Source organism: Oncorhynchus kisutch, unplaced genomic scaffold (genome assembly GCF_002021735.2).
Source record: "Oncorhynchus kisutch isolate 150728-3 unplaced genomic scaffold, Okis_V2 Okis01b-Okis20b_hom, whole genome shotgun sequence".
Lineage (NCBI taxonomy): Eukaryota > Metazoa > Chordata > Actinopteri > Salmoniformes > Salmonidae > Oncorhynchus > Oncorhynchus kisutch.
In genome coordinates this window covers 7,245,368-7,251,737 of record NW_022261978.1, presented here as the reverse complement: position 1 = coordinate 7,251,737, position 6,370 = coordinate 7,245,368, and the positions used below count along the sequence as shown (strand labels likewise).

The 6,370-nt window shown below is 44.7% G+C and overlaps 1 long non-coding RNA gene across 1 annotated transcript; it reads right to left on the bottom strand.

Moving 5' to 3' along the window:
* Nucleotides 1–318: 318 nt before the first annotated feature.
* On the bottom strand, nucleotides 319–2,209 carry LOC116358966 (uncharacterized). The gene is made up of 2 exons (XR_004206540.1): nucleotides 1,884–2,209; nucleotides 319–1,415 (listed from the first exon to the last, which is right to left on the bottom strand). It is a non-coding gene; the product is annotated as an uncharacterized LOC116358966 (long non-coding RNA).
* Nucleotides 2,210–6,370: the final 4,161 nt, after the last annotated feature.

Genomic DNA, 6,370 nt, shown 5'->3' with positions numbered 1-6,370 from the left:
TGTTAACCCCCCCGAGCCATGATATAAATGTTAACCCCCCCGAGCCATGATATAAATGTTAACCCCCCCGAGCCATGATATAAATGTTAACCCCCCCGAGCCATGATATAAATGTTAACCCCCCCCCCCCCCCCCCCCCCCCCGAGCCATGATATAAATGTTAACCCCCCCCCCCCGAGCCATGATGGAGGACTGTGGAAGAGCAGGTTTAGTATTGGTATAATATAACTTCACCAAATCAAGGGTTTCCAGCATTAGTTAGGATGGATTTAACCACCCCATCTACAAAACTGAGAAGCATCTTCCTTTACAAATGGAAAAAATTTGCAAAATGTTTAATGATATTCCAGCTTGTATGTGACATAAAAACAATGATAGTTTGTCACAAGGCTATTCTGCAGTCAGATAACAGAGCCATTTTGTTTCAACAAAAGGGTTTCAAATGTATCCATCTTCAGAATCGATCAAGGTCCTGAAAAAGGGGCGTGTTTATAACTGGTTCAGAAAGTGACAGAACTACAGATAAGAACGGTACTGGTTTACTGTATGTATCTTAGCTTTTGAAATGAAAGTAACCTTTCAGATAAAGGTAACTCAGAAATTGCATTGCCTCACTTTGAGCTTAAAACAAATATACAGTGGGGAGATACACTGCCGATTTTGCAGGTTTTCCTACATACAAAGCATGTAGAGGTCTGTAATTTTTATCATAGGTACACTACAACTGTGAGAGACGGAATCTAAAATCCAGAAAATTACATTGTATGATTTTTAAGTAATTAATTAGCATTTTATTAGGAGGCTTGTCATTACCTTCACTCCCAGGTTAAACACAGAATATGTAGTATTGGTAAGGGTCGTTGGACTTTTTAATCATGTGAGATTATGGTTAGAAAAGATCTCGGTGGATATTTTGTCTTATTCCCAGATTTCTAATTATGCCTTTCCCAAAACTACATACCCAAGCCTTAATAAGTGTTGCCTACTCAAGTTGAGTAAATGCCAGATATTTCCAAACATCCCAAGTAGCATTACTTCCTCAACAATGTGTCCATTTCAGTTCATACTGGATCATTTTCAAACACAAGGTGTAAAACCCCAAAAAAGAGTCAACCCCAGTGACAAACCACTTAACTTACTTGAGCAGGTCACAACTGACTAAAATAACTGAAATGTTTGGCCCAGGAGGAACTAGCCTGTAGTTGTTCAAAGTCCATTATCTTCCTGAGCATTATCTTCCTGAGCAGAGTACAGACGTATTGGCCCAGGAGGAACTAGCCTATAGTTGTTCAAAGTCCATTATCTTCCTGAGCAGAGTACAGACGTACATTAATTATGTCTCTTCTTCTCCACTACTTTGTGTTTTCTTGCTGAGGATCTCTGCTGCGGCGGATGGATTGATTCCAGCAAAACATCTGTGAAAACAAAGAGCACATCCAGGCAACATTTTAGAAAGATGATTATGTCCCCTGATGTCTTCAATAGTGTCTGAAGTGTCTTGCATTACCTCTGTACATTGTCCCCAGTGTTTATGCTCTGAACAAGGAACCTTACAAACTTATTTAAATTTGTTTATTCTTTATTTAACCAGGCAAGTCAGTTAAGAACAAATTCTTATTTTCAATGACGGCCTAGGAACAATGGGTTAACTGCCTGTTCAGGGGCAGAATGACAGATTTGTACCTTGTCAGCTCGGGGATTTGAACTCGCAACCTTCCGGTTACTAGTCCAACACTCTAAACACTAGGCTACCCTGCTGCCCCTTTTCAACATATCTTGACTCAATGAACCTGCCAAACCAAGCGCTGATACAAAACACCTCACTTTAAAGCCCCTCCCCCAGTGGCATTCTCCCCAGAGAAAAGAAGCATCTTCTTGTTGACCTTTGGATGAACTCTAAGGTGAAGCCTCCTCCTTGGTACTGCAGACTGAAGGTGTAGAATGAGGAGAAAAGAAGCTGCCAGTTGGAGTGGACCGTCATCACCGCCTCCTTCTCCATGCCGACATCACCACCTCCTTCTCCATGCCGACATCACCACCTCCTTCTCCATGCCGACATCACCACCTCCTTCTCCATGCCGACATCACCACCTCCTTCTCCATGCTTATCATCCATTTGGCAGCAGCCATTGTGTCACCTGAAATCAGATCACATTTATGTTTCACAATTCACTGTATATAGACTTTCTTCTGTGTTATTGACTGTACGTTTGTTTACTCCATGTGTAACTCTGTGTTGTTGTTTGTGTCTCACTGCTTTGCTTTATCTTGGCCAGGTCGCAGTTGTAAATAAGAACTTGTTCTCAACTGGCCTATCTATCATACACTAACCTACTAACCTAAGTTGGTAGGTGATCACACCACTAGAGGGACCACATGTATATAATCAGCTGTGCCCTTAGGTGGGCTGCAGAACTTACTCTGAAACATACACGCTGTGTTTCCATTGTCATCTTCTGTCTGCAGTTGCATTAATAAAGGTGTGACTGGTTTACTTAAAGAAGACATTGTCTGACTGCTGATTTCACCAATAAGCCAATGATTGACAAGGAAAAAGGAACCCCGACACTTGATAATCTTTCCTTTTTTTCTGCCATCGTTGCATCCATTTATTCCAGGATTGAGCCCACCATTTATTCCAGGATTGAGACCACCATTTATTCCAGGATTGAGCCCACCATTTATTCCAGGATTGAGACCACCATTTATTCCAGGATTGAGACCACCATTTATTCCAGGATTGAGCCCACCATTTATTCCAGGATTGAGACCACCATTTATTCCAGGAAAGAGCCCACCATTTAACCCAGGATTGAGAACACCATTTATTCCAGGATTGAGACTTACTGCCAGTAACCTGAAGTGGTTGTAGAGTTCCTTCTGTGTGAAGAGGTATGGCCACTTACTCCTCAGCTCAGCTATCTTAAATGCTGGGCTAGTGTTGATGGCACAGCGCTGTAAGTGAAATGTTGCTTGCATGAGCTGCGAGAGTTGTCCTCTGTCACCTCCTGCTGGCCCTTCTCTGGAAGTGAAATGTTGCTTGCATGAGCTGCGAGAGTTGTCCTCTGTCACCTCCTGCTGGCCCTTCTCTGGAAGTACCTTGTGCCTCTGACAGTGATATCATTTGAAACAACTGTGTTGTCAGATTTGAAGTGAAATGCAGCAACCGAAGCCTCAATATTCTTGCTGTAATCACTGGCATGAAAGTCAGTTCCCTTTTCTACCTGAATGAGAGGCCGAAATAAACTGCCAGCACTTAAAAAAGGCTTGGAACAGTTGGTGTCTCTCTGCTAGAGTCCCACGTAGATTGTTAAAGTGGTGCAATTTCTGTGCACACTGCTTGAAGTAAGTATGCTTACTTTCAAACCGCAACGTCCAGAGATGAATAAGTGGGCCGACCCTAACGATAAGCCGGGGTAATGGCAGAGATAATGGTGCTTTGGTTTGAGGGGGAATAAGTGGGCCGACCCTAACGATAAGCCGGGGTAATGGCAGAGATAATGGTGCTTTGGCTTGAGGGGGAATAAGTGGGCCGCCCCTAACGATAAGCCGGGGTAATGGCAGAGATAATGGTGCTTTGGCTTGAGGGGGAATAAGTGGGCCGACCCTAACGATAAGCTGGGGTAATGGCAGAGATAATGGTGCTTTGGCTTGAGGGGGAATAAGTGGGCCGACCCTAACGATAAGCCGGGGTAATGGCAGAGATAATGGCGCTTTGGCTTGAGGGGGAATAAGTGGGCCGACCCTAACGATAAGCCGGGGTAATGGCAGAGATAATGGTGCTTTGGCTTGAGGGGGAATAAGTGGGCCGAACCTAACGTTAAGCTGGGGTAATGGCAGAGATAATGGTGCTTTGGCTTGAGGGGGAATAAGTGGGCCGAACCTAACGATAAGTTGCGGTAATGGCAGAGATAATGGTGCCTTGGTTTGAGGGGGAATAAGTGGGCCGAACCTAACGATAAGCTGGGGTAATGGCAGAGATACTGGTCAGCAGTAATGGCTGATGCACATATATATCCGACCATTTGTCTTCGAAGTTAAATCAACTGCCATACACCACTATCTGGTGTATTTTTGCACCCATCTCCTACGAAGAGGAGGACTGCTCTCAACAGACACCGGTTCTGTACAGTATGTCCACTTAGCTTCTCACTGCCAGGGCTGATCTCTGGAGGTTTGTCTTTAGCATCACTTACAAGGTATTTCAATTGGCTGATGCATCTGTTCAATTCTAAATATGTCAAATGTTTCTCTTGATTTGACCAAATGATTCATGGACAGTGCAAGGTCAACAGAGACAATGCCCTCGAAGAGGTCATGACCCTGGCAAGGAGGCAGTCCAGGCTGGCAAACATGGAAGTACCTAAGCTCATTAAATAGAGGATCAAATGTGACACCTAAGGTTGCACATTTTGGGGTAATAAAGGTGGACCACTTTCTGTGGGAATTAACGGGAATATATGCAAATGAATAGAGTGGGTTAGGTCTGCTCTATCCCAAATTAATAGAGTGGGTTAGGTCTGCTCTATCCCAAATTAATAGAGTGGGGTAGGTCTGCTCTATCCCAAATTAATAGAGTGGGTTAGGTCTGCTCTATCCCAAATGAATAGAGTGGGTTAGGTCTGCTCTATCCCAAATTAATAGAGTGGGTTAGGTCTGCTCTATCCCAAATTAATAGAGTGGGTTAGGTCTGCCCTATCCCAAATTAATAGAGTGGGTTAGGTCTGCTCTATCCCAAATTAATAGAGTGGGTTAGGTCTGCTCTATCCCAAATTAATAGAGTGGGTTAGGTCTGCTCTATCCCAAATTAATAGAGTGGGTTAGGTCTGCTCTATCCCAAATTAATAGAGTGGGTTAGGTCTGTCCTGTTGTCATGTTGAGGTCCTTGCCGCAGGGGTGGGGGGCATGGGGTGGGCAGAAGGGGCATAGATCTGATATGCGGGGTCTATATAGGGTGTGGCCAGGGTTTGCTTGGGTCTTAGCTGGTTTGGGTGTGGCTGGTGATGCTGTGGTCTGGGTGTAGGTCCTCTTGGAGTGGGATCTATCGGTGGAGGTCCTTCAGGAGGGGATCTTGCAGGTCTGGGAGTGTGTCTCGCTGGTCTAGGCGGGGTGTTCATTGCTCTGTTGCTCCTATGTGAAGTGCTGGGCCTACGGTTGAGGGTGATGTCCTTCAGGGTCCTGGCAAAAGTTGGGATTGCTGCCTTGTAGAGGTGAATCTGGTCATAAAGGCTGTTCCAAGTCCAGGGTGGAGTGATTGGCCAGGTGGACATTAGGTATCTCTCTTTCTTCTAGCAGTCTGCATTATCACCAAAGATGGAACAATGACACAGATATTTCACCGGATGTAAAAATGTGAAGCATCCGCAACGGGTGAAAATGGAACCAGATCAATTTTGGACAATTTTCTCATCTATGAAATATTTGATATTAAAGTTTTCAGTTTCCAAAAGTAGAATCTGTTAACTTTGTAGACTTTACCCTTTGCCAAAGTCTTAAAATATTGTGTTGTTTAGAAGCAAAGGCACATTTAGTTATTGCACACGCGCACTTCACAGAGTAGGCTTCCCTAACGGAAATATGCAAATGCATGCTAGAACGCGCCAACGTGATCTCCCTAGCTTGTGTTCGGCTCTGCCCACCTCCTTGCTTGTTCTGCCCACTATGACTCATCTGTTACCATTGGAAACAACAGGCTGTGGTCTATCTTGATTTCATCATAAAAATATTTCCCATCACTCGCTCTCCTCCTGCCTCTCTCTCTTTCCTCGACCACTCTGCAGTATCATTCTCCTCCTGCCTCTCTCTCTTTCCTCAACCACTCTGCAGTATCATTCTCCTCCTGCCTCTCTCTCTTTCCTCAACCACTCTGTAGTATCATTCTCCTCCTGCCTCTCTCTCTTTCCTCAACCACTCTGCAGTATCATTCTCCTATTGTCTCTCTCTCTTTCCTCAACCACTCTGCAGTATCATTCTCCTCCTGCCTCTCTCTCTTTCCTCAACCACTCTGCAGTATCATTCTCCTCCTGCCTCTCTCTCTTTCCTCAACCACTCTGTAGTATCATTCTCCTCCTGCCTCTCTCTCTTTCCTCGACCACTCTGCAGTATCATTCTCCTATTGTCTCTCTCTCTTTCCTCAACCACTCTGCAGTATCATTCTCCTCCTGCCTCTCTCTCTTTCCTCAACCACTCTGCAGTATCATTCTCCTCCTGCCTCTCTCTTTCCTCAACCACTCTGCAGTATCATTCTCCTTCTGCCTCTCTCTTTCCTAAACCACTCTGTAGTATCATTCTCCTCCTGCCTCTCTCTCTTTCCTCAACCACTCTGTAGTATCATTCTCCTCCTGTCTCTCTCTCTCTTTCCTCCATCATT